General features: G+C 46.9%; 1 protein-coding gene across 1 annotated transcript in view; it reads left to right on the plus strand.

Annotated features, from left to right (window-relative positions):
- Nucleotides 1-21,400, plus strand: part of Tmem132d (transmembrane protein 132D) — a 482,864-nt gene that overhangs the window by 267,265 nt on the left and 194,199 nt on the right. The window lies entirely within an intron of this gene.

Raw genomic sequence — 21,400 nt, forward strand, 5'->3', positions numbered from 1 at the left:
ACCCATCCATCTCTCCATCCATCCTGCATCCATCCACTGTGCATCCACCCATCCATCTCTCCATCCATCCTGCATCCCTTCATCCATCCAAGCTTCCATGTGTCCACGCACCTGTTCACCTGCTCACTCATCCACCGCCTGTCCGTCTACTCAGACTTCCATATGAACACGTTAGTAGAGAATAGAGTCCGAGGATGGGGAAACGAAGTGGTGAAGTGGCCCTGTTGGCGGGATGCAACTTTGTGTCGAGGGGCAGAAGATGCTTTCTCTGAAAATGAACCGAGATCCAAGCACAGCCATAAGGATCTGCTTGTGTGGGGGAGAGAAGCCCTGAGGACAGCGAAGGCACCTCACGGAACCCAGAGATGGGTGTGTGCTTGGTGTGGTCCAGGACCGTGAGGACACCCATGGAGGGAGCAGCAGGGCAATGAGAGGGGTGTCAGAGAAGCAGCCGGGGACGAGCCCGGGTGGCTGCTGAGCAGGCGAGGAGCACCTGAGCTTTATCTAGAGGGAGGCAGAAAGCAGCAGAGGCTTCTAGCACAGCATTGGTGTGACCTGACCTGACCGCGTAGGGCTGCAGTGTGGACAGGGAATCTCAGGGGTCCAGGCCAGAAGCAGGCCAAGCAGGTGCCCGCCGTGGATCCCGGGGCAGGTGGTCGCTGATGCCTCAGGCGGGAGCAGATGGGCGGGGCATGCAGTGGAGGCGGCTCTGGGACTGCAAGGACGCGTGTCACCTTGGGGAGAGCGGGTGGGTGTCAGGCCCAGCGGGGACTTCTGGGTAGAGCTCCTGGTCTCAGGAACTGCAGTACCCTCCAGCACAGGAAGGACAATGACAGGGGCCACCCCAAGGGGTAATTGCGGGGACTGAGACGGAGGCCAGAGGTTGAGCAGAGCAGCCAGCAGTTGCCATAGTAACAAGCAACACAGTCCTGTCTCCCTCCAGGAAGCACCCAGAGTGAAGCGGGAGCGGGGCCTGCGCTGCACTGCAGGGGTCTGTGCCAGCGAGGGTCTCAGCGGGCCTGGTGAGAGCTTCCCACAGTTGGCATGCTCTGTCCTACTACCTCATTATCTCAAAAGTGGCAAGTTTGCAATCTGTAATTTTCTACGGAAATCAACTTGTGCAAAATGCTTGGCAGAGTGTCCCTCACGTGCTCAATGCCCAGACATCAGGCTTTTTCTTCTTTTGAAATTTAACTTTACTTTTCAATTTGCTAACTCAGGCCTAGACACAGAAAGCCAACCCCGAAGGGGATCCTACTTGATGCTTCGGTTCACGCACCCATTGTTTTGCCTTTGGGCCTGGCTGGACGTCTCTTCCCTCGGTCCCCTGTCATTTCTTCATCTTTCCTTCAGCTTGCTCACATGTCCCCCACGTTGTTGTCATCTACAATCCCTCTTGTGCCCCAGCAGCCCCTCAGAGTGTCCCACTCCCACCTGACGGTAGCTTGGCCCTGCCAGCCAGCCCCTGCCTGTCCCTCCACCCCCATCCGAACTTGGAGCTGGAATGAAGGGATGAGTGTGCCCGGAGCCCACCTGCCCGCGGGGCCCTTGGCTGGGCAGCCCTTCCTGGCACGTGGACAGGGTGATCCTGGAGCTTCCCATGGTGGCAGCGCCCCAGGTCCCGATGGGCTTCTGCTGCTGAGCTTCTCTGCACCTCAGCCTGGACCCCGAACCCATCTCTGCAGCCCCAAGGATAGTTTCGTAGCTCAGTCCCCTCTGTTAGATACCTTTCTGCACACAGTCACCGTGTGGTGACATACACAACAGCTGTGACCTGCCAACCCGGCTGGTCTGACTCCCACCCTACCCTGCAGGCTGGGTCAGGCCCACTCAGAGGTACTAGAAGTCCTGGATTTCAAATGCTGCGTGCACTTTTGTGGCTGATGTCACCCTTCCCCTTCTGCCTTCCCAGCATCCTCCTTGCTTGGAGGAGATGTATGGCTGGGTCCGGGGCAGATCCCAGAAGCTGCTCACATCAGTGCTAATGTAAATCCACTGGGACTCCTCAGGGAGGGTGGTGAAAAGAAAAAGCTGGGCCTCATGGCCCACACCTGTAATACCAGAGCTCATGAGGCTGAGGCAGGAGGATCACCATGAGTTTGAGATCAGCCTGAACTATGTAGCAAGACCCTATCTGAAAACAAACAAAGAAATAGAAAGGAATAGCATTTGTCATGAGAAGCCACCCACTACCCACACAGTTACATAAAAAAAGCATGATGTTTTCTACAGCCAGATAGATTTTTATTGTTTTTTACAGTACTGGGAATCGAACTCAGGACCTTGTACTTGCCAGGCAGGTGCTTATGCTGCTGAGCTATCTCCCCAGCTCTAGCTATGGCTTTATATCAACCCCTATTGATATGCAAAATAGAGAACTGACCTCGGCCAATAGCTAGGTCTCACCCCAGAGCTGAAGACAAATAAAGAAGCAGAGGTCAGAGTGAGCCCTCCTCTCCTCCCTGGCAGGTGCACACGGGGGATTCCCTCACCCCTTACCCAGGCAAGAAGGGAGGTTAGGAATTCGCCAGCCTGTGTCACACCAGCTGCGAGCGAGCGTGAAGGCTGGAGAAATGGAAATTTGGAGCCAGGGCTGCTTCCAAACTCATCACGTCCCACGTGGGCCTCAGAGACCTTTGTTTCCTGGGGGGCTATAACTGGTAAGGAAATGTGTTTCTGAATGTTCTAGTAAGAAGATGCTATTGTGTGGCAACCTATTTCCCATGCGCACCTGGAGGCTGAACTGTTCAAGCTGAACAATGGTCTTAAAGAAATTATCTGACTTAGAAATGGATTTACGAGTTCCCCAAAACAAACAGGTTCCCCAGCCTGGGGTGACGCTGCACCTGACCCTCTGCCACTTAGCTTTTGCTGTCTTTTGATTTTGTTTGTTTGTTTGCGTCCCGGTTTGTTCTCATTTTTCTCCTCATGGATTTTTTTCTTTGGTTTTGTTTATCAGGTAGATGGATTTTCTTGCAGATATAGATTTTTATAGAAGTGTAAAAGTCCCGTGGAGAAATTTCTGTAAATTCTGAAGAGGCTTGGAAGCCCTGGCACCTGGAGCGGAGGCGATGGGGAAGGGCTTCGGATCCGCTCGGCAGGACTTAAGACCTGGGAACCTGTTCACACAGCCGCTAACGCCGCCACAGTCCCTTAAAGTCAAGCCGGAGTGGCAGTGCCTGTTGCCCGGCGGGAATTTAAGGCACGACTATTTTGTTTTCCTTTCCTGGTGAAATTTATTAGATTTACTTTCTTCTCAGAATGCACATTTTTTTTTCTTAAAAATCCACTTATTTTATCTTTTTCTAATGAAAACGGGGTACAGCTTGCATCACAATGGCCAAGACCAAGCCAAAAGCAGGGGGTTTCCTTGCTCCAGGCATGCCTGACTTCAGGCTTCAGAGTCTGCGGAGAGGACAAAGGGGCCACTCCTGCCCCACGCATCCCCAGTCCCCCTCCTCCCCTTACCTCTGACCCTGTTTCCTGTCACTGGCACATCATTTTTTTTTTTTTTTAATTTGGTACTGGGAATTGAACTCGGGACCTCACACTTGCCCCTCAAGTGCTTGTGCCACTGAGCTCTCTCCCCAGCCCCCACCAGCACATCCTTATCTTTTCCTAAGATTCCATCCATAGAGCTGACAGCCATGACAAGATTATCTACATGCCCTGGTACACCGGCGAGCTCTGTGCCACTGTAAGAAAGTTCCACAGGCAGCTGATTTTATGAAGAAAGGAGGTTTGTCTATGATGTAGGCTCACAGCTGCGGTAGCCCCAGGACACCACAGCCACATGGCTCAGTTCCAGTGGGGACCTCATGGCAAACGGCGACGCCCATGACAGGAGCGCAGGTCGGAGTGCACAAGGACATCAGAGCCAGGAGCAGGGAGCGACACGGGGTCCTGCGATCGCAGTCAAGGGCACAGGTGGATGACCTCTAGCCTGACAGCAGGGCGGCACTGCCCAGGAACCAGGCCTCCCCCAGCCCGCCCTCAGGGGACTCAGGTCCCCAGCTCCTGGCTCCTGCTGCAGTGAGGATGGGACATTCCGCACACCCCTCAGCAGGTCCCACTGCTGGCTCGCGTGTGTCCTTTGTGTCATCTTCCGGGTGCTGCTGCAGCAGGCTCAGGTTCAGCGGGTGGCTTGCCAGGTTCCTCAGCCCTCTAAAGCATCTGCACTCTGTCCCCTGGGTGTGTGGGGGGCCACCCTGCTCCAGGGTTCACCTTCTCCTTCCTCACCCCGCTGTGTGGCCTGGAGACTGCTTCATCCAGAGCCTCAGTGTCCCCATTTGAAGTATTGCGACAAGATCTAGGGTTAGTTAATCTGAGTCGGGATCTGGGAAGAGCATCTGTCCCCCGGGGGACACATGCCTGCTGCAGGATGTTGTGGAGCCCTCCTGCTCGGTGAACCTCCCTGCAGTGCCCCGCAGTGCACGGCAGTCTATGGGGACAATACGCATGTGGTCTTAGCCAGACAGCAGTCATTTCTCTTATTCTGAGACACCCGATGGAGGGGACAGCCCTCCACACTCCACTTCTCTGTCGACCTCACTGTCCTGGTTTATAACCCAGCGATCTTGCTGGTGCGGGGCAGGGAGGAGAGCGTGCAGCCACCCTGTGCCCACGAGGCCACAGAAGAGGACACCACACGCTACGAGTGGCGGGATTGAAGTTGGGAGAGCTGCCTTGCCTCCTGCTGTCCCAGAGAAACTCGCGTGTTCCCTGCGGTCACTCCTGGCGGCTGACCACAGCCTACCTGATGCGCACAGGGGCCTGCAAGGTGACCAGCTGGCGGGCCTTGCACAGGAGCGCTGTGTGCCCTTTCTCAGGGTATCTGCCAACCAGCTGTCACCGTACCACCCTGGGTCTCAGGCCACATTTTGTCCCATGCAGGCTGCATGTCCCGCCCTGTGCACCACAGGGGCCTCAGCCTGGGTCTGCCCAGCGCTGGACCCCACGCGTGTGTAGTGGGGTCAGCAGGGCCACTGTGTCAGCTCTTCTTAAGTGAGCTGTGAGGACCGAACTCCCACTGCAAGAAGTGCAGGCCTGGAGCAGCGCCTCCTCCTCCTCCCTTGGGCCACGTGGTAGCAAATCTGGGGGCTGCGCTGGGGTCCGAGAAGGCCAGGCCATCGTGTTGGCCCGGCACAGCTCTGGGAGGGCATGGGTTCCTGAAGCAAATGTAGGATTGAGAAATCCGTGCTCAGGTCGGTGCGGTTGGCCAGGCCTCTGGGAGGCGGAGACAGGAAGAGCCCAGGCCCAGCCCTTCCTAGGCAGCTCAGTGACCTACCAAGACCCCAACTCCGGAATAAAAAGCGAGGTGTAGCTCAGTGCCCAGGCCCTGGGTTCCAACCCCGGGATTACAGAGTTAATTAATTAAAATAATTAAAATAATAAGCCTTAATTTTTGCTTGTCCTTTTTATTTTTAAATTATTTTTTAAAATATAATAATAATTGATAAGACATTACAAATGGTACACATTAGAGGATCAAGATGAGAGAACTGAAAGTAAGCATCCATGTTTAATTATCTGGCCAACCTTGCCTATCTGTATCTGTTAATCTGAGCAACAGAGTTGATGATAAAAATACAAAATATTAATACAAACTGAACCATAAATTTTTTATTCTTGTTTTGAAATTCTGTAACGTATGTATGGTTGTATATTACTCTATTTCTGTCTTTGTTTTCGTTTTTGACTCCTCAAAATAAAATAAAAGAATAATAAGTAAAGCAAAATAAAATTTTAATCGACAAAGACAACATTCCCAGAAGGTACAGAGGAAGGAGACGCCGGCCGAGATGGTGCATGTCCACAGCGGCCGCCTGGAGTGACCCTTCCAGGGCGCAGGAGAAGCCTTGGGGCTCAGCTGAGGGTCGTTTCTCCGCTTGGTCCACTTTGTCAAAGGCGCTGTACCACACGCTGGAGGTGGTGGAAGGGAATAACAGGCAGAGTGCCTTGGAGCACCACTCCCGGGTCCATGAGGCCTTGTAGGGACGCCCGCTGTCACCCGCTGTGCATGCATAGCGCCCCGCTCCTCCTGCGGGGTGGACGCCGCACCCCGCGCCACGATCAGCTGCCGTCCCGTCCCCCAGCGACCCCCTTGCCCTGCGCAGAAGCTCGCTCTCAGGTCCTATTACCTGCCTCTTTTTTTTCATGAGATTTAGTACTTTTATTGGGATAAAGTAGCATAACAGGCAGTTGTCCATTTTCCCCCTCCCTCATCACAGCTATTATTTTCCTTTGAGCAATTTCTTTCTCGCAATATCTGTTGTAGCTTTTGGATTTTACTTACTCTTGCAATTTTTTTTTTCACAACAAAGCGATCTTTTATTTATGCTTTTGCAGTTAGTGACACATGACACACGGTTGTCTAGTGACTCACAGCTGACCTTAACGGGACAGGATGGTTATCTCAGGACTGAGGTAGCTTGCTTGCTTTAGGCGCTGAGGCCCAGTCCCGCCTACACACATCTGATCAATTTCCTCGCTTCCTGCGGCTCCCAACGCATCCCCCTTTTATGTTTTGTTTCGTCAGAGATGGGAGTTCCATTGCTGTTAGAGAAGCTCTATTTAGAAAAGTCTCTAAAGGACCTTTTCAGACTTGGTGCCAGGTCAAAGACTGTAGGTACTTGAATTCAGCAAGATAACCCAGTATGGCGGGATAGTCCATTGTAGTAGTGAGTCATCAGCTCAGCTGGCAATTGTCCAAAGTTGTTGACTTGAGCCTTTAACAACTTAACATAATAATATAGCTTTACTTTTTATACCTTGTGGTTACACTTTTCTGCTAAATGATTAAGACTAAGTTAAAGCAAGACCTACATAACTAAAAATGTAACTTTTGCTATCTGACAAGGTCTGTCAAATCTGCTCAGAATTTACGTTGGAACCATGTACAGCACCTTGTAGATCTTCTGTCAGTGTCAGCCATCTGGAGGAGTCACGGCCATTGCTTGACCAGTTTGCTTTCTGTGAAAGCCTGAGAGAATGTTTTCTCTCCAGGTGACTCTCCTTAGGCACACTCTACATTGTTGATCACTTTCCTCTGTGGTCCCATAATCTCCTTGATCAGAAAATTTGGGACACCACTGAGTCACAGGATGTCACAGCAGGGGATCTTTTATGTCCTGAGTCTCCATTGACCTTGAAGGGCTAGGGCTAAATTATTGGCTATCCTTTTAGCCTATCTATCTATCTATCTATCTATCTATCTATCTATCTATCTAATTTTCAGTCTTCAAGCTTGAGTTGTTAAGTATCCAGAAGAGAAGCTTAAAGATATTATTACCCTGTAACAGAGGCAGTTAAGCTTAACATTACTAGCTATCTGAATATCAAACATCTTAGACATAAAATGGAATTGTTATTTTCTAACAACCATGGATATTCTAAAATTTAAATCCCTATGGAATACTAAAAAACAATTACACTTTTTTACACAGAAATTTAGAAATCAAACCATATACAACATTGTAGCAGAATAATCCTATAACCTTTTTTCCTCTCTTCTCTCATTTTCTTTTCTTTTTTAAAAAATTTTAAGACAGGGTCTACAGGGTCTCACTACATATATCAGATTTGCAGTATTTCTCCTCTTTTCAGCCTCCCAAACCCTGGGATTACAGGCCTGCACCACCATGCCCAGTCTCAATCACCAACTCAGCACGCCCTGTGGATGGGGCCAGCACAGCACACCAGGGATCGAATCCTGGCCACTGCGTCTGCCTAAGCAGGCACTTTTGTCCACTGAGCTATCTGGACAGCCCTTCATTTTCTTTTACTACCTTTTTTTTTTTTAACAAACATTTACTTTAAAGTGAATCTAGCAATAATTGATATGACATTAGCAGCAGTGCACATTTAGAGGACCAAAATGACAGATATTTCAAGCATAGTTTTAGTACTACACATTGCTGCCCTCAATGTAGTTGCTAAGTTCACATATAACAGCATATAGAGTTAGTCAGGTGAGAATTCTACCCATTATCTGCTGTTTTCAAAACCTGGTAGAAATTCTTAGGACCACTGCCTTAATCACCCTGTTTATATAAATTATATTTTTGCCCCTAACATATTTCTTAACTTTTCTCCTCTCTCTCTCTCCCTCCCTCCCTCCCTCCCTCTCTCATTTAATCCTTAAGTTCTCTCTTTCCATTTAGCAGTGTTACATCTTTCAATTTTTATTTCTTCTTTTGAGTTCTTACACCAGGGAGACAATACAATAGTCACACATGTGGGCCTGGTTTATTTCACTTAGGAGTATAGCTTCAAGTGGCATCCACTTACCTACGAAGGCTTCAAGTTTATTTTTCTTTATAGCTGAGTAATACTCCATTGTATAAAAACACCACATCTTCTTCATTCATTCCTCAAGTGACAGGCACTTTGGTTGTTTCCAAGAGCTGGCTATCACAACTGCTGCTGCTATAAACATAGGCACATATATATTACTATGATATGATGTATCCAGTTATTTGGGAAAATTCTCAGAAGGGAGATAACTGGATTGAATGGGGTTTCCAGCCCTACTTCTTTGAGGAGTCTCCACACTGCTTCCCATAATGGTTGTACCAGTCTACATTCCCACCAGCAGTGGAGGAGGGTTCATTTTTCTCCACACCCTCTCCAACATTTGTTGTTGGATGATTTCTTTATGATAGCCATTCTTTGTAGGGTGAGATGTTATCTCAGTGTTTCAATTTGCATTTCACAAATGGCTAGGGATGTGGAGCATTTTTTCATGTATTTATTTGCCTCTTGTATTTCTTCCTCTGAGAAGTGTGTGTTCATCTCAGATGCTCATTTTTGGGTTGGGTCTTTAAATTTGGGGGCCCTAGTGTTTTATAAATTCTAGGTGGAAGACCTTTTTTCTGGGTGCTTATTAAGATTTCTTTTCCAAGTTTGTAGGTTTTCTTTTTACTCTGTTGATAATTTCTTTTGATGTGCAGAAACTTCTCAATAAGAGGAGGTCCCAGTTGTTAATTTTTTCAAGTATTGCCCATGGAGTTTGATTTTTGTTCATGAAATGTTTGCCTACCCCTATGTCTTCAAGATGTCTACCTACTTTCTCTTCTAGGAGATTTAGTGTTTCTGTTTTAATGATTAGATCTTTAATTCATTTTAACTTTAGTTTAGTGCATGGTGATAGACCTGGGTCAAGTTTTAGTTTTTAGCATGTAGAGAGCCAGTTTTTCCATCACCACTTGTTAAAGAGGTTGTCTTTCTTCCAGTGAACGTTTGGCGCATTTGTTGAAGATAAGATGACTAAGTATGTTTGTAGTTTTATCTGCATTTTCTAACCTATTCCATTGATCCTCAGGGCTATTTTTTTTGTCAGTGCCGTGCTTATTTTATCACAGTAGCTTTGTAGTATAATTTCAAGTCAGGAATTGTAATGCCTCCTGCCTGTTCTAGTTTGAAACAAATTTTAGAAATGATTTCTGTAGGTCTGTGAGGTACATTGATGGTGTTTTGATAGGGATTGCATTAAATCTGCATGACCATTTTGGGAGTATAGCCATCTTCACAATATCGGTTCTTCCTATCCAGGAGCAAGAAATATCCTTCCATTTTCTGAAATCTTCTATGACCTTTTTCAGAGTACTGTAATTTTTTTCAGAGTACTGAATAGATCTTTTACTTTTTTAGATAGATTAATTCCTAAGTATTTCATTTTTGTGGTGCTATTGTAAAGGGTATTGTTTCTCTAATTTTTCTTTCAGTGTGTTTGTTATCTGTGTAGAGGAATGCTATTGACTTTTGGCTATTGACTTTGTATCCTGCTATGCTACTGAATTTGTGTTTTAATTCTAGTAGCTTCTTGGTGGAGTTTTTTGGGTCTTCCAAGTAGAGTTTCACATCATCTGCAAATAATGATAGTTTAACTTCTTCTTTACCTATTCTTATTCCTTTTATTTCTCTCTCTTATATAATGGCTGTAGCTAATGATTCCAGAACTATATTGAATAGGAATGGTGGTAGAAGACCTCCTTGTCTTGTACCTGATCTGAGAGTAAGAGATTTCAGTCTTTCCCCATTTAGAATTATATTAGCCATTGGGTTGTCATAGATGACTTTTATCAGATTGAAGTAGAAGCCATCTATTCCAATTTTCTGTAGGACTTTGAACCTGACTGAGTATTGGATTTTGTCAAAAGCCTTTTCTGTATCAATTGAGATGAGCCTTTGGTTTTTTGATTTGGTTTTATTGATATAGTATATTACATTTATAGATTTATGTATATTGAAGCATCCCTGCATCCCCAGGATGAATCCTACCTGGTCATGGTGTTTAATCTTCTTAAGGATTTGCTCTATTCTGTTTGCTAAGATTTTATTGAAGATTTTTGCATCTATGTTCATGAGGGAGACTGGCCTGTAGTTCTCTTTTTTAGTTGAATCTTTCTCTGGTTTTGGTATCAGCATGATAACTGTCTCCAGGAATAATTTTGGGAGTACTGCTTCCTTTTCAATTTCATTGAAGAGTCTGAGGAGTATTAGGATTATATCTTCTATCAATTTCTTGTAGAATTCAGCTGTGAATCCATCAGGACCTGGACTTCTCTTTGTTGGTAGGGTTTTTTTTTTTTTATTACATTTTCAATTTCATTGGCTGTTATTGGGTTTTTGAGAGTTCTTATATCTTCCTGATTCAGTTTTGGTAATTTGTACCTTTCTAGGAATCTGTCAATTTCTTCTGTCTGAGTAAAGATTTTCAAAGTAGCTATTGATGATCTTCTGAATTTCCACAGGGTCTGTGGTAATTTTACCATTTTCATTCCTTATTGTTTGAATTTGAGTTTTTTCTTTCCTCTTTTTGATGAGGATTTCTAGGGGCTTATCAGGTTTTTTTTTTTTAACCTTTCAAAGAACAAGCTTTTTGATTTGTTAATTCTTTGTATTGTTTTCTTTGTCTCAATTGCATTAATTTCTGTTCTGATCTTTGTAATTTCCTCCCTTCTGTGGACTTTGGGCTTGGTTTGTTCTTCTTTATCCCGATGCTTGAGGTGCGGCGTTACAGTATTTATTTGTTCCCTTTCTGTTTTCCTCATGTGTGATTTTAAGGCTATAAATTTCCCCCTAAGAACTGCTTTCATTGCATCCCACAAACTCTGATAACATGCTTGAATTTTCATTGAACTGTAGATATTGTTTAATTTAATCTGTAATCCGTTGGTTGCTGAGGAGGGTGTTATTAAATTTTGATGTGTTTATGGGGTTTTTATGGTTTCTTTTGTCATTTATTTCCAGTTTCATTGCATTGTGGTCTGATAATATGCATGGGATAATTTGTTTTCTTTCATACACTTAAGCATTACCTATGAACCAGTATGTGGTCTATTTTAGAAAACAACCCATGTGCAGCTGAAGAGAATGTGTAGGCAGATGTGTTGGGTGGAACATTCTCTGTATGTGCACTAAATCCATTTGTTCAAAGGTCTGGTTCAGTTCTGCTACCTCCTTGCTAATTTTTTGTCTTCTTGACTTATCCTTTAGCAATAAGGGGGCGTTAAGGTCTCCTGTTAAGATTGTGGTGTTGGATATTAGATTTTTCATGTGCGTTAAGATCTGTCTTATATAGTTGGGTGCTCCCGTGTTTGGTGCATACATATTTATGACTGTTACTTCTTCCTCTTGAATTTTTCCCTACCCAGTATATAGTGGCCTTCTTTATTTCATTTGATCCTTGTTGGTCTGAAGCTCAGACTCTCTGTGAACAGGACTGCTACCCCTGCTTTTTTCAGAGATCCTGGGGCATGTAGTATCATTTTCCATCCTTTGACTTTCAGCTGGTGAGTTTCTTTATGAGGTAAGTGTCATTCTTGTATGCAGCATATATCGGATTTTGCTTCCTAATCCACTCTGCCAGTCTGTTTCTTTTAATTGGTGAATTGAGTCCATTTACATTGATGGCTATAACTGAGATGTACTGACATGTTTGACATTATTTTTCTGCTCTGGGTTATCTATTTTTCTCCTGTGTTTAGATGTTTGCCCTATTTGGTGGGTTCTTTCTGTTCTTGTTTGTGGAGTTGTGGTTGTTTTGATCCCTCTCTAGAATATCTTCTAGTAGTTTTTGTGGTATTGGCTTTGTCATCATGAAATTCTTTAGTTGTCTTTTGTCATGGAAATATCTCACTTCCCCATTAAACTTGAGAGTATATCAGTCTGGGTTGGAATTTGTTTTCTTGTAAGACTTGAAGTACTTTCTCCATGCTCTTCTTGATTTGATGGTTTGTGAAGAGAAATCTGCTGTTATTCTGATGGGCTTTCCTTTAAATGTGATCTGTTTCTTTTCTGTAATGGCTTTTAGTATACTATTCTTGTGCTGAATTTCTGGGATCTTGATTATTATATGTCTGGGTGTGTTTTTCATTGGATTGATGTTATTTGGATGTTATATGCTTCAGTTACTGAGTGTCAGATTGTTTACCCATATTTGGAAAGTTTTCTGCTATTACTTCTGTCCATATTCTTTTTATATCATTTGTATTGATTTCTTCCTTCTCACTGATCCCTATTAGCCTTACATTGTTCATCTTTGCATTGTCTTGCAGATGTTGAGTTATTTTTTTTCCTGTATCCTAGTTGTTTTTAAGAGATTTTTCCCTACCTTTTTGCTACATGCAATGGTGTCTTTGCAGTCTGAAAGTCTATCTTCTCTTTTGTTCAGTTTTGCCAGCTTGCGATGGAGATTTTAATTTTGTGTATATTGCTTTGAATCTGCTTCATGCCTTCTACTTCTTTCTTGTATTGCTCATCGAAGGATTCGATCATCTTTCTATTCTCCTCTATTTTTTTTTTAATCAGTGTCTACTTTAGAAGCACTTAGTAATTCTGTCATTATAGATATCATTTCTTTTTTGACTTTGGAAATTATTTCTGATCTGATCTCCTCCATACCTTTCTGCAGTTGTTTCTTTACTTCCGATGCTATTATTTCAGAGATTTCAGGAGGATGGCTTCCAATTTCTTCAGTGCTAATGTCTCCTGCATTTGTTCTGGGTGGGCTTGGAGTCTGAGACTGCATTTGGCTCCTTCTCTTTGTCATTTTTGTATAGTGCTGTCCTCTGACCTTTGGTGTAGAGCTTTGCTGAGTAGTTGCCTTAGCTCCTAGTTCACCCAAGGGAGATTATGTGGTTAAGGCAGGTGGAGTTTTATATTTACAGTAATACAGTTAGCAACATTAATAATGGGTAGTGAGATTTAGCAATTGATAAACTTTTTTAATTAATGGGTTTGTATTTTAGACCCTAAGGGCAAGCATTATGACTGTGTAGCTAAGCAGATATAAAATTGGGAAATTGTATTTAAATTAGGTCCCCTGCGATCTGTCTGATGACCTTCCCTTGATGTACCTGGAGACTTCCAGGCCGACTTTCACCCCCGCTACCTGTCGCCCCCTCTCTCCACTGAGAAAGAGGGAGGGAGGATGCTTTCATAGATCTGGATCTAGCAGAGTGCCTCAGCTTACCAGGTCCAGATCTATCAAGTTTGAACTCGTCCAGCTGCGCCTGGCTTGGGTCTGGCTGCTGTGCTTGGCTTCTCCCTATTGCAGCCCGTGGAAGTGAACCCGCTGTGCCCCACTAACCAGCTCTTCTGCGCCTGGATTAGCTGGCTGGATCTCCCCAGCCTCTCTGCTGGGAGTTCCGCTTCAGGGTTCCACACCAGGCCTGGCCACTGGCTGGAGGGAGGTATCGGTGGGCAGCAGGACCCATAGGCCAGGCCTGGCCACTGGCTGGAGGGAGGTACCGGTGGGCAGCAGGACCCATAGGCCAGGCCTGGCCACTGGCTGGAGGCGGGAGGCGGGAGGCGGGAGGCGGGAGGCGGGAGGCGGGAGGCGGGAGGTGGACCTATTACCTGCCTTTTGTCCTCACGTATGATCTGAGGTCTTCCTGTAAGAGGAGCTCGTGCAGCTGAGTTATTTCACGCAACAGGATGGGCTGAGATGCTTCCACTTGCCTACGAATGACTCTAGTTTATCTTTTTATGACAAAGTAGTACTCCATGTGGATACACGCCACATTTTCTTACCCGTTCACCTGTGGATGGCCCCAGAGAGGCTGCTTCCAAGATGTGGCTTTTACAGCTGCGCTGCTGTAGCCCCGAGTGTGAGTGGGGCGCTGTGATGCGGCGCCTGTAGCTCGTGCGGGAAGACGCCTACGGGGGAGAGCCGGGTTGGAGGGGTCGTTCTAAAGCAAGGCATTCCTCTGCCCTGCGAACCGGCGAGGCGAACCCTTCCAGGCAGGGGCTGCGAGGGTGCAGACTGGGTCGGAGGACGCCTGGGCGGGCAGCGCCTTCCTGCGGCCAGCTTAGGTGCTGCCCTCCACCGTGAGTGCGGCGAGCGCGTAGCCAGAAGCACTTCAGGGAGCCGCGGGCCGGGGCTCCGCACGGACCTTGTTGGTCACACGCAAAAGTATTTACCAGCCGCTTCCTGGCGGTGAGCGGGCCACACGCAGAGGAGCTCCGAGCTCTCAGGGCAGGCAGCAGTTTAACTGACAACGTGTCGCACAACGCTTATGAAGTCACGTGTGGTGCTCAGCGCTCATTGTACGCCACAAATGTAGTCACGGGAGATCATCGGCGCTTCCCGGCCGGGTCGTGACAAAGAGCAGCAGCTTCCTCGTGTGATGTCCCCGAAAGGCCGGCTGCTCTCCTGGCCTGCTGCCCAGAGCACCTGCCCTAAGGTGCTGGACAAGCCGCAGGGATTCACACTGTGGTCTGGGTGTCCTCAGCACATTGAATCTCATGCCCTAGGTTGTTCTGACTGGGAAACACGTTTTAAGCACGAGGACGGAGTGGGCATGGGCTGCCCTCGCCCGGCACCTGGCAGCCGGCACGGCGTACAGCTCCCTACAGCTGCTCTTCATGAGACGCCCTCCAGGAGCACCTGCCGCAGGACTGCCTGGCTCCACTGAGGTGGACACAGCGCCTAGTGGCTGCCCCCTTGAGCATCTCTTGGGTCTGGCCTCGGCCCCTCCCCGTCTGCACGTGACACTGATAAAGGCAACCCGAATCCTTTCCCTCCCGGCCTCGCCATAGCTCCAGGCAACTGTGTGGGTCGGGACCACACTGGACTCCGGGTGCTCGGGCTGCGAGCTGCCCCGGCACTACCGGGAGCGGACGCCCTAATGAGGATGTTGCCACCTGAGACTTTCTGCCACCAGACTGCATGGACGTGGATGCTGTCACCTGCTGACAGCGGCAGCGCAGATCCGCCTGGCTTGTTTTCGCCGAAAGCTTTTTTCTAGTTTGCAGAGCAGTGTCTGTGCGCAGGAATATGGCAAATAAAGCAAGCCAGTTATGAAGCTGTACATTGCTGGTGTAGAACGTCACCCACATCTGTCTCAGTGAGTGTTTATGTGTGTTTTGTTTCCCAAATTGGAACCCGTTTATTTTTCTTACTTAAAAATAGTAACGTATATTCTTCCAGGCAAAAACATATAAATTCTTTCTCTTAAAATATCTTCATAGTAATCACCAGGGTAGTCTGGTATAACTGATTTCACCTATTGACACACAGACGCATCCTAACACCATTCCCAGGGCAAATATTCTGCATGTGCCCTTACCACTTGGTGACTTCATTTCTGAGGACAGATTCCTAAGCAAGACGTGTGGCTCGACACAGATGTGTGTCTGGGTGGGTGGTGTCCTAGAGGTGAGGGTGTCCCAACTGCCCAGGACGCCGGCAGCAACCCTCTGCAGCCCCCCAGGCCACGCCCATGCCACAGCTGGTGCTGGCCAACGTGGTGCCAGGAAACACTGCCCCCAGGTGACCACCGGCATTTCCTCGCCTCCCAGTGCGATGAGGAAGAGTCCTTCCGGCACCCCTGGGCTTCCTGAACCCCGCTTCTACAGTCGGCCACACTCACTAACCTCAAAACCACAACAACCTAGCCACTTCCACTGGGCTTGTGGCCACTTCTGCCAGGAAGGCTTCTGTATGCCCAAAATCCGTAACTAGAAATATGAGCGGCAGGGCCAGCACGGGGTGAGAGGGACACAGAGCAGAGATTCATTCTCTGTGGTTTGATTGCGAGCAGGAATTAACTTTATAATAGAAACAGTTTAAAGAAAAGAAGGCGGCAGTTTGACCAAGAAATGCAGGAGCAAGGATGGCCACTGTTTTGGAGTGGGGGTGGATGATTTGGGCCTCCCTTGCTGTGGGCAATCTGCACCATGGTGGTGCATTTGTGGAGAAAGAAGGTATGTGGGCACAGCCTCAGAAGAGCAGGAAATCCTTGCACACGACGGCATGGGTGAACCTGGAAGGCAGTGCACCGAGAAAGAAGACATGTAGACGGGGACAGCAAGCGATTGCTCGTGCACGTAGGACCCCAGAGAGCGAGCGAGCGAGCGCGCGCAGGACCGCAATTACCTGGGGCTGGCAGTGGAGGAAACAGAAGATGCTGGTTGAACGGTTTAGACTTTCTCTTTCAAAATAAGTGCATTCTGGAGACGTAAGGTCCAGAGTGGTCACAGTAGGTGGCGACTCTGAGCTGTGTCCCTGAAGTGTACTGAGAGCATAGATGTCAAGTGTGCTCTGCTCACTGGGTACACGCACACGTGTGTGCACGCACACGCACCCAAACAGCAGCTCAGTGAAGTGAGGAGTACGTTAGTTAGCTTAATGGTGGCGATAGATACGTTAAACAGCAAGTCCGCCGCGCATCTCAAGTAGATGCGATTGTGTTTGTCAGGGGTAGTCCAGCAAAGCTGGAAAATGGCAGCGTGTTTGGGTCAGCGCTTCTGGCTGCGGCGGAGCTGGGGTCTTGGAATAAAGTCAGAGACGATCACCAGGGCAACGTCCTTCCCTCACCTGATGCGGGGTTGCCACGTGCTGGATTTCAGCTTCATGAGGGTAACGACTACAGACACAAACATGTAATTTCAGATTATGATAAATGCCAAGAAGCAATCAGGGCTTGGAAGCAGGAAGGCGTACAGCCGCATCCCACGCCATCCTGCAGGATGAGAAGGGTCTGGGCCGGAGCGGAGGGGGAAGCAGCCCCGTAAACACATCACGCGGCAGCCTGGAGCTTGCTTTTCGTGATGAGCTTGGCGGCGCGGCGCCAGCGTGCTGGAGGTGTGTGGGCTGTGTTCCCACCGGAGGGCGTCGTCAAGGATTTTGATTGCGTTTAGCATCTCTTGTACGAGAACCCACTGAGTATACAACATTGTTAATTCATGGCCAGCGAAGATAGTTTTAATTATCACGCACAGGACTTTCCGTGGAGGGAATAATTACTCCTTTCTGTGCATTTCAATAGCTCACTGTCCAAACATCCATCATAGACGTCTCCACACTGTTTGTCTATCTGCCTTCAAGAGCAGGCTGAGCGCAAACTTCCCAAGGTCGAGGCAAGCGTCCCCACCTCCTCCACCGCAGTGAGCAGAGTCCCGGGCCTGCCTGCGCGGGGCCTTGGAGAGCGCGTCACCGTCCCTGGAGGACTGGTGTGGCTGGAGGCACAGCGTGCAGCCGACCCCCCCCCCCCCCCCGCTTCTCTGGAATAGAAAGTCTTCCCCTGGCAGCTCCATTTTGCACCCCAAAGCGAGGAATGTCATGACTTAAGCCCTCAGGCTCTCTTCCTCTTACACTATGCTATTGAGTAGTTCTATAGGAATTTTAATCTGCACTATTGAATGTTGAACGAAGATTTAAAAATGTATCAGTGAGATATTGGCTGCTCTGGCGGGCAGGGACTCAGCAGAGGTGATGTTCTAGCAGCACTGTGTCCGGCTCGGGACGCGAGGGCCTGGCCACCAGACACTCACTGCCCCAGACGTCGGGGTCTGTCTGTGCTGTCCTGATGGGGTGACTGTCCTCCTGGATGCTAACCAGCCCTACCTGCCCCCTGCTTCACTCTCTGTAGGCATAAGGGTGGCGAGGAAGGAGGCTGCCTGCGGACAGCGGGAGGTAGGTGGCTCCAGACTCCAGGGCATGCAGCTCAGACCACCCACACTCCGGCTGCCTATGACACCAGGCGTGGTTGCCATCCGTGTTCCCTTAGGGCTGGTGTTATGGCTTGTGTCTAGTTGTCCCCCAAAGCCTCATGCAATCATGGTGTAGACTTCTAGAGTTTGTGATTAATTCATGAGCCACTGGGATTATGGGTGTGAGTGCTGCTGGTGCTACTGGGATTATGGGTGTGAGTGCTGCTGGTGCTACTGGGGTTATGGGTGTGAGTGCTGCTGGGACTATGCGTATGGGTGCCACACCAGCCTGGGCGGACAGCCTGAATGCAGCTTAAGGGACACAAACCTGCTCTCTGCTGCTGTTGTGGCTGCTACTCCTCCATTGTGCTTTCTGCTCTTTGCCACCACCAGGAAAGGTTGCTCTCTGCCATGCGCTGCTCTGCTTTAGAGCCAGCTGAGTATGGCCTGAAGCCTCCAGTAATCATGAGCTCCATAAACTTTTCCCTCCCTAATTTTGAGTGTCGGGTGTTTGTCCCAGCAATGAGAGAAGGGTAACTGAGACAGCTGGATTCCTCGGTGCTCCAAGCAAAACCGTGCCACACTCACAGGGAAGAAAGGGAAGTGAGCTTGGGGTACACCCAGCCAGACCCTCACAGAGCTCCCCAGAGACACATGCATTCTGGGCCTTCAGCCAAGGGGCGAGGGCCGCTTCTGTGTTCGTAGGTGTGGAAACCTGGATTCTGCCCAGATGGCGGGCATTTGGGGTAAGGGTTGATGACCAAGAAATTTCTTGAGGTTTTTTGCAGGGGGACGCAGGCACTTTGAGACAGGGTTTCCTGATGTGCTGGCAGATTATTTCAATGCGCATCCAGCCAGAGGCTGCTGTTCACAGCAAACGAGCAGAAGCGATGGGTCGTTAGGTGCCATACTTGCGGCACATCATCGTGGAGACTGAAGACTAAGGGGGCAGCAAGCACAGGCTCGCTGCACTGCGGGGCTGCCTTCCACAGTGCGGGCAAGAAATGAGAAAGTGATGCGTGTGCCGTGGCATAGAGGGCAGGAGGATGGGGCGGGGGACCCCAGCATGCTGAGGGCAGGACTGAGGTAGGTGGAGGGGGCGAGGTGCAGCGCCCCCGGGAGCCCAGCAGGAGAGCAGCTCAGAACTGGCGGACAAGCGAACAGGTGACTGAGCAAGGGGACTTGCCAAAGCCAGGGACTGGGCAAAGATGCCCATTTTTTCCGTGCAGCTGCCATATGTATTAAATCAGAACCAGCAAGAGAGAAGTGAAACACTCCCTACCAGATAATGGAAACCCATACCCTGAGAATTTCAGGGAATACGAGGGAAACCTAGGAAAAGGAAAAAGAAAAATTAAGAAAGTAATAAGCTTATAGCAATTGTCACAAAATCAGTATCTTCTCATTTTTAAACAACAGAAAAGTTAGCAAGGCACCATACTTACGACAAAGAACAGGAAACTTAGGAGTAAACATTACCAACAAATATTTAAACCTAAATATGGAAAACTATGAAACAGTGTGCAATGCACCCTCGAAATTGCTAGAAGGGGGAAAGACATACCATGTTCTTGAGTTAGTCTTAGCGCCACAAGGTCAGTGTCCCTTGAGGTCACGTAATTTCAACTATTTCCAATGAAATTCCCGTCACGTTTGTTTAGCTGGAGTTAGACGCCTTTGCTGGGCAGGGTGATAGTTCGGGAACCGAATGGAAATCCTATAATTGGGCCTTCTGTGCAAATGGCACTCCAGGAAACGTGATGCAGGACTCTGAATGGTTTTTTTTTTTTTTTATTGAACAGTTTTATTCTGTTTTAGAATAAAAACCTTGCTAATATTGTAAGGTGCCCTGCAGGTATGTCATGCTGCCAGTTGTTACTGGGACGACAAATGCCCCAATACTTTCAGAGCGCGTAGAACTGTTATTTTACAGCTCTTCTTCTTGAAATCAGCCAGGAATATCTTAGTCTACTCAGGCATTGCCACAGCATGACGATCAGAATGCCTCAGAAATGTGTTCAATATCATGATTTGAGGGTCCTCCAAAGATTTTGTTAACATGCAAGCAAATAGGACTAAACATTATCTAAACTTAGGAGGCCAAATACTTGATCTTAGTAATGAAACCAAATTACAAAACAGTTCATTGTAGAGCTATGCAAAAGATATAAAATTAAAAATGTCAACCATCTTTAAATATTCCAATTCTCCTACAGCACAGTTTTCTACATCTTTATCACTACTGCATGTTTTAAGGATAATGTTAAAAATCAAAACAGATAAAAATATTTAAATCTTTGGATACCTTTACTCCATGGCCTTCATAAAAACACAAAAGTGGCTAATTTTTTCCATTATAGCTTGAAATATTAAAAAGATTGATTAGTAATTTATAATTAGCAATGAACTCTATTCTGAGTCACTGCCCAAGGAAAGTGTCAGTGCACAGGTCATGGCTGTCAAAATAATTCTGAACACTCTGAATCCTTCTGAAATATAACGGAATGAATCATCACAACAAGATACCAGGCGTATCAGGAAATGCAGGCAAATTGATGCCTAGTTTCAATGTCTTAAAAAAGAGGGGAAGGTTACTTACTTGAAAATACCGCTAAGTACATTCTTATCTATGATGATTTACATTCATATACTGAACATATTTACTATTTGAACAAATCCTGTGATATGTCATTTGCTACAAAATGAAGTTCTTACACTGAGCATGAATAATTTACCCTTTTGGAAGAATGTATCAAATCTTCATTTATGTTCAAAATATTAAAAACAAATTTAAAAATCTTAAGCCTGAAAAGCTAAGAAAAAAAAGACTCACCCATAACTTCACTCTTTAGCACATCAACTTCTCCAAAGACACAGTATGTTTGCTGACTTTAAAATGTTTATTCTTTAAAAAATTAGTTGCTTTTTATACAGCTATACAAAGTTCTTAATGTTTCTTTGGCAATGGAATATAATGGAATTTTACAACTATATAAAAAAGCTACCTTTGCCTAAGAAACAGTATTTACTGTGTGTACATAGTTGACCGACAAAATTCTCTACCATCCAGCATCCTAATTAATTGACGAAATAAGCTACCTCATATTATAGGATTTCAAAACACACACACATACACACACACACACACACACACACCCCTTTCTGTGGCTCAAAACCCAGTATCACGGCCCTATCTTGCAATCATTGCCAAATACAATTTAGTGATAACAAAAATCCGCTCAGTGATGAAAAAATACTTGTAAGTCCCACTTAAGTACTGCTTCAGTTTAGCTATACATAAGAAATTACTTAACCTTCTGCTATTCCAAATATATTTAATGCTCATTTCTAAAGATGAGCCTTCCTCCCCCCAAAAGTAACTATGTTGTATCTTTGAAATTAGTTGGAAAAATAAAACCCAGTGCTGGTGACAAATACACAGCAAATTCACTTCTTCATT

The sequence above is a fragment of the Octodon degus genome, unplaced genomic scaffold (genome assembly GCF_000260255.1).
Source record: "Octodon degus isolate 3935 unplaced genomic scaffold, OctDeg1.0 scaffold00076, whole genome shotgun sequence".
NCBI classification, from domain to species: Eukaryota; Metazoa; Chordata; class Mammalia; order Rodentia; family Octodontidae; genus Octodon; species Octodon degus.